This window comes from Zonotrichia leucophrys, chromosome 2 (assembly GCF_028769735.1).
Source record: "Zonotrichia leucophrys gambelii isolate GWCS_2022_RI chromosome 2, RI_Zleu_2.0, whole genome shotgun sequence".
NCBI lineage: Eukaryota > Metazoa > Chordata > Aves > Passeriformes > Passerellidae > Zonotrichia > Zonotrichia leucophrys.
The window spans coordinates 49,671,314-49,681,933 of record NC_088171.1 but is presented as its reverse complement, the minus strand read 5'-3'; positions in this window follow the sequence as shown (position 1 = coordinate 49,681,933).

The following is a 10,620-nucleotide window of genomic DNA, read 5'->3' as shown; positions in this document are numbered from 1 at the left end:
TGTGTTGCCCTGACCTTGCAGCCTGGATCTGTACTGCTGATCTGTGGGGAGCAGGTAGCTTATTGTGCCCCCTACAAATAGAGAGGTTGCTCAGCACTGTGTTCATGTGGTATATGTAGTAGCAGGTATTCTGCCAGCCTAAGCAGTCAGGCAAGTGGAACAGCAGAAATCTTAGTGGAAGGAGGTTATTTGTGTAGCTAATGTCTTATGCAATAGGACCTGAAGGAAGGAAAGTAAGCAGTGGTGGGACAATTCAAGTGGAGGCCCCAAACACCAAGAGTGATGGGCATGAGTTACTCTGAATGTCAAACAGAAGCCGTGAAGTCATTTCCAAGGGAATACAGAGAGGTCTGTAATGTGGCACTGACAATGATATTGGTGATGCTGCCTCAAATGTGTCTTGCCCAGGAAGGACAATTTGAGGATTGTTTTGTGTGGTGTCCAACACATTTCCTTCTGCTTAATGTGTGTGTCCAGGTGCAGGGCTAGAGCTACACTGCAGCAGCTGTCCTCCTAACCATAGGAAGAGAAGGGGAACTCAGCTATGTGTGATGGAGGCCATCTGAGATTGGCCAATCACACAATTCCCCAAAGGACACAATTTGGAGTTTCTGCTTTACCTGTGCTAAGTATGTGTCAGGAAAGAAAGCCAGCAGTGAGGAGTTTCAAAAGTGTGAGTAGGGATCTCTGGTGACCTCTGCCAATTATTTCCAACTCTTGGCAAAGGGGGGCTAAGAAAAGCATGCCTGGCTGTAGACTAAAACATGATATCCAGCAGTCTACAGCTACAACAGAAAATCTGAGTCTACTGATAGCTGCTAACATCTGCTGTATTTATTGCTAACTCCCCCAAAAGGCCCCAAGGGGACTTTTTATTACATTCATGATTGCTTACATTTAACAGTGCTTCCAATGTTAGTCACCCTTGCCACTTCTTATACACAAAATCTAGTATTTACGGGATATGTAAGGGCCTTAGGCAATTTCTCTCACTGTGTGGGAGTATGCCTCTCTTCTAAGCAAAGGCTACATGAGATGGAAAGTCAAAGTCCTTGATTTTTGCTTGCTTTTGTTGGTAAGTCATATAATAATACAGCATAAACTGAAACCATATCTTTCCCTCCAAAGATGGCCATCTCAGACTACAGAAATTACTTTGCCTATGGATTGTATTTGAGGGAGGATAAAATTAATGGGAAAACTGAATCTGCTGGGTGAGGCTGTTGGCCTTGATGGCTTCCAGCCCAGGAAAGGAACACAGACAAGAATGGCAGCTGGGAAGAAATAAAGAGCAGCAGTCCTTAGGGGTGAGGGACGAATATCTGGATTAGGAAGGAAACAGGAGTCATAACTGCCATTTTAGTTAATTAAGGGAGAATTGAATGGTTTTTGGAATGAAGACTGCATAGAGAAAGGCTCTAGCATAATTTAGAGACATACTTTAGTGTAGGAAACAATAACAGAAACCTAAAGAAGAACACCAAACCTTTCAGAAAGAGAGAGAAAAAAGCACCCAATTTGAAGTTTGTGTTTCTAATGTTTGCCTGCTTATTGCAAGGGAAGGGAAGATTTCCTCTGCTAATGTATGTTTTGCTATTTGCTGGAATGAGCTATTCAGAAGCACTGTTATAGTGTCAGGCTATAGATAGTCTTTGGGCCACGTGGTATCTTTCCTCTGCAGTAATTTATTCCATGTGTAGGATTTTGGAAGGATAGAGGAGCTTATTGAATAATTTCCACACCACCTCTTTCATTACAGTGTGAAGAGATGGAGGGCAGAGATCATCTCAAATCTGTAGGAAGTGTCTGTATCTTAAAACTAGTCACAGAATAGGAAGTGAAACGTCCCAAAATATTAATGAATTGGGCAAGGTGTAGTTTGCCAAGAAAGTAAATCAACAGGGGCATGGGAATCCAGGGACTGCAGCTTTCCTAAACAGTATTGTGACTCTCATGGATGTAAAGTGAAATATTGATCCAAACCGATAGATTTTGTTCAGGCAATTCCCAGAATATAATGTTACAGAAAAACATAAGTAAATTCTCATTTGGTGTTTGAAACAGGACAGCATTAGTGTTTTTGCCAAATTATGCAATAGAGGATTTTCACAACTGAAAATCTACCTAGAGAAAGTGTTTTCCTGAGAAAGAGATCTGTTTAATTTTTTGATACTACTTCTTCCCTTTATTCTTGTTGAGCAGTCACAGGGTCCAGCTTCATTATAGCTTTGTGCTATGCAGAGGTCTGGTGCCTCACACACCATTTTTATAGCATTTCTCTACCATTACCCAGGAACACTAATTTGTATCCAGAACTGGAATGTAGTTTTGCCTTTAATTCTTGTAGGATAATACCCCTCTAAGTGTATTATATATTTTCTTTCCTGTGGAAGGATTACATGTCATACCAAAGAGGCAAAGCACCTCTCAGAGTGTTGGAAAAGGTAGTTTGGGAGTAGTGTCTGGAGACTTCCCTACTGGTGAGTCCCTATTGCATTGGACAGAGGGGAATCCCTTTTTCTCTCAATGTTCCTGCTCTTCTTGTCTCTGAGTCCATGAGGAAATTCACACATACCACTCCAATATTGAGCTAATTTCCATGGATCAATGCAACACTCCCTTGGACATCTTAGATGTGCTTCCTATTAAAGAACCTGCAGCAATAATGTGTGTTTCCTGGGGGACTGCTGACGGCCTGAACTAATTGTAAGCTTCCTTTGCAATATTTAAGTCAGGAGCTCACCTTTCATGCCAGTGGAATTAGGAAGTGTCTCCTTATGGATCAGCAGAAATTATTCACCAGTTTTAACTGAGATTATAATTCTTTTGGACAGAGAGACAGAGGCACTTGCCTCACTGTACAAGGTCAGAGATCTTGCCCACCCTATTCTGTGTAGTTGAGCTGTTCTTCTCAGTGGGGTTAACAGTGACTGATCTAGACTTGCTTCACTTTTGTGGAGGAATTGAACTTCATTTTCTTCTCTCTGATTGTTTAGATTATGCATCCCCTTTTAAATAGGCTTTCCATTTGCAGAGTACTGCCAGGTCCATTACTACATGCTTTCACTCTGTTTGCCTCTCTATACCCAAGGTGCAGGAAAAGGTTTTGATTTCTTGTGTGTTGTTTGCTGGAGCAGTTCAGACTGTGTGAATTGCACACTTACTCCCCATGACTCATCTCTGGCTTGCAGGGGTCTGTCAGAGACAGCAGTGCTGCCAGCATCTTTCCAGCTTTCCTCTAGTGTTTGCTGCACACTTCCTCACTCAGGCCCCTGAAGATACTTGTCTTTCCATCTTGCAATCTATTATTGTATATTCCTTTGTCAAGACCCTTCCTGCCTTCAAGGAACATACCTATATGACCTGAAAAGCAAGAAGGGAGTTGAAGAATAGCTCACCAAATAGAAAAACTGTGGAGGCATTTATTCTCTGTCCCTGCTTGCTGACATTTGAGTCCTGCAAGACTTGGGGCAGGTGTCTTGAGGAAGCTCAAATTACTGCCTGAATGATACAGTAGCCTGCATACTAAATAAAGCTGGTTCCTTATACCACTGGCACCAGTCCTGCCACTTCATCTGCAAATGCAGAGCAAAGTATCTAGTGAAGCAGGTCAGCTTTCTTTTCTCTTGGCCTGTTCCCTCCTTAGCAGAGACCAGAGGAATTTAAATACCAAAGATCTGACAATAAAATAAAATCCTGAATAAAAATGCATATGTTCTTTTGAAAATTACAGCCATGAGTTGATCAAAGGCTGACCTCAATCTGAAACCAAAATCAGTGAGCCTGGACAAGCCTTCAGTGACTCCTTACTCCAGTGTGGTCCCAGCTGCTTTTCATATTCCACTCTGGCCTCTCCTGTCACCATCAGCAAGGATTGCTAGGATGTCAAAAAGAAGTGAAACCTACAGCACTGCAAAGCCTGTCAAAGCTCAGGCACATGGCACTGGGGTTTACAATGTGTGACATGTTTCAGTCAGGGAACTCAAAAACACACAGGAAAAAAGCCCCCACAGTGAAAACTGAGTTAGAGAAGATTAAAAAATTGTGTGAGGGTCTCTTATGCAATAATGTATCTGCAGTCTCTTTTTAAGAAGAGATGGGTGGGAACTGGTTGTTTTTATATCCAAATGTATATGAATCCAATTTTGGGAGCTTATTTTTTGTCTTTTCCCCTTAAAAATCCCAGAGAGAATGGATGGAAAAAGTGGTGAGAAGCTAAAGAAATGAAATTTTAGATGGAGAGCTGGGTAGAGAGGATCTTGTGCACGGTGTTTTTTCCCGATTTTTTTTTTTTTTGTGTGATATATTAAAGGAAATGGAAATTGAGATGAAAATTTGGTTTGAAAATGGATAATCAAAACTACGCATTCCCAGAATGCACCAAAACAAAATGTCCTCAAAATCAAAATGGTTCTGTCCTCCATTTAGCTGTCCACAAACTGGCAATTCCTGGGAAAACAAAAAAAAAAAAAAAAAAAAAAGGCAGCTGGTGATTCCGTAAGGTTCCCAAAGCTGCTGGGTGAATTATCCAGCTGTCAGGTTCATGTTTGTGCTCCATCTGCATCAATATTTCGTGCTAGCATGGCACCTTGAGCAGAACACAAGCATTTTCCCTCCCTGGTGCTCTTTCTCCCCAGATTCCATGGGAGGCGACCAAGACAGATGGATCAGAAGCCAGCTAAGGGAAGGCAGCTGCCAGATCCCTGATGTGATCTGGTGTGCATCTAGACTGCAGCGTAAAAGATGTGACAGCAAGGTCCATACTTCACTGCTTTGATTATCAGAAGCTGTAGATTTAAAATTGCAGTGCTGAGCTGAACAATTACAAATAAAGAGGGAACACAAATTTTGGTTGCAAATGAGCACTATAGATCATGATATCAAATTGAAGGAGAAGTATCTTTATGCCTTGAGATGGAAGGCAGCAGAGGTGGGCTGGGATGTCTTCTGGACCCAGGTGAGACATAAGGGGAAGAGGTATCTCCTATCCCCAGTCTCATAGAGAGAAGAGCCCAGACATGCCTTTCTTTTGTCATCATGGGCAAATAATGTATGGGATCAGTGAGCTTACAGCATATAACTCAAGTTATAACTCAAGCGCTGTCACTCACTAAAGACCATTCATATCAGAAATCCCCACAAATACCCCTTCAGCTGTGAGCTGAGGATTTTTTAATACAAGTCTAGGCTAAAGCTCAGCAGATCCTGACATATTTATACTCCCCACACAAATCTGATCTTTTTGTGTGGTCATCTGGTTGCCTTGTGCTGCTCAAGATTTATGTCACATGTATCTGCCTTCACCTTGATCTACACTAACTGGTGTGAATTAACTCAGCAATGAAGACATATCCTTGGAGTTAAAAATTGTGGTGAGGAAAGATCAAACCAGGCTACAAAAAATACTAGGAGCTAAAACTAACCATTGTGTATTAATTCCAGATGCTCCGAGGTAAAGGCTAAGGATTAAAAGAAATAATGGCAGTTATGCCTGTGCATGCAGGAAACTGCTCTGAGAATGCAGCCAGAGCACGTCTGCCACAGTCTCCATGGCTTTTTGGCTTGTTTTTAGATTCCCCCATGGGATATCACCTATGTCCACAGTCTCAAGCTTCCACTTGGTAGTAAAGCAAAAAAAAGCTTAGCAAATAGCTTGTAATTGATGAAAAAAAAAAAGGGAAACAGAAGTGTCAGTCATTTATTACACAAACAAAATGAAAAATTAACTGCTATATCATGTTATTTTCTCATTTACATTTTAGATTCTAGGCATCAGAGAGGAGTTACTGACAAGAACAGGGGCAAGAGATTAGACGTTTTCATAAATAGCAGTTGCTATGTTTCCTTTGTTAATAATGGGTGAAATTCTGATACTATAAAAGTTAATGAAAATTTTGCTACTGGCCTGAGTGGAGCCAAAAAATTCGCTTCCAAAATCCTGGTGATCTGCTACTCTTTGATTCAACTCTTTCATTGTTGCTACTGTTTCTAAATGAAACCGATGTATTGTCCTAGATCTATCTGATCCTGGGTGTTCTTTTTCTGTAGTGCTCATCCTAATGTCCCATGTATCAATCTGCATAGTATATCTCATTCTAAAAGAAACATTTTCTTTGAATTCCATGCTTTCTGACACTGAGACTGATAACATCAGCTGCACACATGGTACAACTTCTTGTCCTTTTTAGCAGAATAGATATGCCAGTACAATCTTCCATGATGATTCAGCTCGTTGTTCTGCACTGTCTAAAATACAGTGAATATTTCAATTAAAATGTTGCAGCTAGGAAGTTTTGTGACCTCACTTCTGAGCAATTCATGTCAGATTTGTTTGACAGAACGAAATTGACATTGCATTCATTCTAGAGTGCATGGTAATGCAATTATGTGTCAAACGTTCTGAAATCTTCAGGGACCTCAGGGCAATCAGTATTAGACAGGCACTATACTGTTTTGTCCTCCAGATTTTTATCTAGACAGGCAAATCTAGCATTTTCTCAGTTTTCTCTCTGTCAATTAGAAGAAGTTAAATTTTTATGAGAATTTTTTTTGTATAGCTTACTATTCAGAGAAAATAGATTTGAAGACATTTGTCTCTGATTGTACAATCTAAAATAATAGGATGCAAAATTACTTGTTAAAAAGACATGGGAAGTAATTTTTACAGCTCCCAAAAATACAACTGAGTAACATATCAGGGAATATGTTACATGTAGTATTAGAAGTCCATTGTCCTTTTCAAAAACCAAATCTGTTGGGTGAGAGAAACTGTCAATATATATTTTAAGTAGAATCTAGATGTTTATTTCACTTGGCTATTTGAAAAATCACAAAACTCTTACAGAAAATGGAGTGTTTTCTCTCCTTAAAATCCAGTGGTCCCCCAGTCTCCAAAATGCTTTTAGAAACCAGATCTTTACTTTCACACATTCTCCCAATTAACATTTCACATACTTGTTGAAAACAGATTATTAATCTTTCTATAATGGAAGTATAAATGTAATTTCTAAATATATTTTTATTTCCTATTTAATATACAAATGCAAGAATTAATTGTATGTTGAATGATTGTAAAACCAGGGTCTGATAATTCCTCATTTTTTTGATTGGCATTTTACTGTATCTCTATGTCATTATGCTATATAAAAGCAGAAAATATATCTGAGGCTATATTCTTCTAGGCATTACCTCTTCTCAGCTTCAGTGATCTTATTCTCTAAACTGTTTGCCAAAGGACTCCAAGACTAGAGAGTGGACACAGAGGTTTCAAGCAACTTTTCTGGGCATAAGAGTTGAATCTTGAAAGCTACAGTGCATATGGATAAAAACTAACTTTCTGCACCTAGTACTTTTGCAAGGGGAGATTTTACCAATCTGGTTAGTATTGCAAATAATTAACATATTGGAATTACAGATAGGTTTTTTTCCTTTCTTTTTTTTTTTTTCTGATTTACTAACTTCACATTTTTGTATTAGTTTTGTTCAGAGAAAAGGATGCAGTACAGTATATTAGAGGGATCCTGACTGATTTAGGTATCACTTGTCCAAGCTTAATTAATAATTTGAAACTATATAGGCATTTATAGCTGTTCATTATGCATCTGAGTGTTGTAGGTAGGCACTCTGTGGTACCCTACTGGTCAAAGAACATTGAAATTGCTGATAATAACAAGGAAATATTTTGTTGTTATTTGCAATCCTCGGTAGTTTTTAAGACCATTGCAACATGCAGACTTGTATTTTAGTCAGTGAAGAAGGCACAGAAACATCTGTTATCTCAGGATATCCATTGAACCATCTTTGGGTTGTTTTTTTTTCCCCTTTATCCTGCTCTGTCCCTTTCAAGTGCTGCACACCAACACGGATGCTGTGGTTTCAAAGAAACTATACTAAGCAGCAGTGAAGGAAGGCTTCACCTTGCTCTTTATGCTTCCTTTCCCTTTCAGTTCATCGTTTTATTTCTCCTTTCAAGAGATGAGAAGCCTACGTCTGACAGATGGATGCCTTTTTTCCCTTTAATCTTTTTTGAAAATTCCCTTTCCTAAGAAGTAAATTACGGTCACGACACTTGTTTTGCATTGCTGGTTTTGAGCTACTGAGACCTAATGTAAGTGGTAAGAGGCCATCTTCTGCCTACACGCAATCAAAGTCAGCGCAAATTCCTAAATTCAAATGTGGATTAGCATGTTCAGATCTACGCCTGTTCTCAGTGTAATCCATAAAATGTGTTGTTAGCTTCAGTAAGTCTGTTCATTTTTAAGGAAAGTGGTTCATTTCAGGGAGATGAGAATCTGGTCCTGAGTGTTTGATTGCTTCCTGTGAGTTGCAGTTTACAGGGAGGCGTGTTATATCACTTCTGCTTATACCAGAACCCTCTCAGCTCGCTGTGCTGACAAAGAAATGTCTCCACCTGCCATTTGAAATGTGCTGATATTATGGACTGTTGCAAACCCACTCTGCAGCTCGGTGTGATTGGCAGGCACCGCTCAGAGGCTGCGAGAGCGGGGATGCGAGAGGTCAAACGGAGCCGCGCTAGCGGAAAGCTGGCACACTCCCTCCGTGCTCAGGGCAGGAATCTCCTCCCTTCCCTGCGCCGGGAAGCGCTGCTGAGCAGCCAGCAAACAGATGGAGCATGTTCCTAACCTCCGTGCTGCTCCGCCAGACTCATAAAAGACATTCGCCCTCCCACCAAATGAGTAAATGAGAGGTTGATTGATGACTCAGAAATTTATTTATTCAAACTTGTATTTAGCTGCAGCTACGCAACAGCTTTCTGAACTTGGAGAAAATCAAACAATTCAATTCCCTGTGGGTTCAAAAGTGCAAGATGGCAACAGACAGGTTGCAATACACTTTTCCCTTTTAAAAGTAGTAGAAGAGCAGCTTCAGGGTCAAAATTTCCTTGTTGCTGGAATCTGCAATGATTTCCCTCTGGAATGATTTTTGCTTTTCTGTACTAGGGTGTGCCGTAGCATGATGTCTCCAACTTGATGCGCATGTTTTACTCAATTCCCTTATTATTTTTGCTTTTGAAGCAAGCAGAGTCAGTTTACCCCAACAGCTGTGTCTAAGTAGATTTGAGGTTTGTATCCAGCTTGGAAGAACTCACGGTTCTGTTCAGGTGTTTATTGGGGAAATATGTACCAACTCACAAATATGTATTTGTCTTAAATTGAGAACAGTACTTCTTGTTACTTTTGTTGTATTAACTGTGACATGGACCCTGATAGATCATTTTAGTTTAAATAAAAGCTCCACTGTAAATAGTGCTGAAACACAACTGTTTATATGTTACACAGGGTTATGTCTTACACAGAATCTATAATAAACTCTGAGATGGAAAGTTGAGAGGTGTGCATGTGTTCGTGTGTGTGCATATATGATATGCATTTCTGTTGCCAGTTACAGCTAAAGTAAGTATCAGATGGCATTTACTGCTTTATTTCCTATCATATAAATGTCTTTTTTAGGTATTTCAGAAATCGAGATTATTTGAAAATTGCATATAATTTGTATTTACTGAGATTTCTGATATGACTCACAATAGGATCCCACATTAAAAAAGAAAAAAGGAAACAAAAGTACTTGTGATTTTTTAGTTCTGATATGCATTTTAATATATTCAATTTGGACTGGTGGATAGAAATTATTTGCGGTTTTTATGAAACAGCCCATCTACCTGTACTTTGGAGGGTACCCTTTCTGCAGTTCTAGAAGAACCAAAAAGGTCCTTAGTTAAATAAAAAGTTCATTCTCTTTTGCTCAGTGTTTCCCTTCTGGCGAGTGTCTGTGGTGTTGACTGCTGTAATTTTGATTCAGCAGCATTATTACAGATGTGTGGAAATCTATTAATGCTTCTTGCTTTCATGTGTCTTGACAGGAGTCAGGTCAGGAGGCTCACCCTCTTGTAGAGCTAAGTCTGCATCAGCATATTCCTCACAGATCCCCAAAATGGGACCTTCCTCACACAGATCTGACTTTGTTGCTAGTTGGCCTGAGATAAGGTGGTCTTGGTACTCTTCTGTTTGTTGTGCAATCCTAGAATAAATAATTTTCAAATCTATCAGCACTTCTGTAAACATTCTCCCCATATATCTCTCCATGCCAGCATGTGGGATCTCTGCAGGAAAGGATGTCTCTATTTTCTCTTATTATCCAGCCACAGGAGAAAGTTACTGTGAATTTTTCTTCCCTTCCTCCGTCCCTTCCTCTGTGCTAATAATTGATTTGCTTCATGGGTCTGGACTGCAACTGCACCTTCCCACCAAAAACAAAGTCACAGCATTGAAACCTGAAATATCTGAACATGAAAGTGTTTTGTGTAAAAGAGATGCTGGTTCAAGATTATTTATACCCATTAGTGCTATCAAATTCTGCTTCAACAGGCTAGGAGAGGATTCATGGGGTAGCTCATGTCACTGTGGCACCAGTTCCATCATATCTGCCCCAAAAGTCCCAGCACACAGCTCAGTGCAAGACACAAGAAATCAGTGCAGTCAGTACCTATGGATGGTATTGCAGACTGATCTCCTTGAAACTAGATTGTCCCAACTTAGTACTGAATCTGTGAGAAGTGGAGTCAAAATAGCTTAGCAAGCTACTTCATAGGTAACATTCACT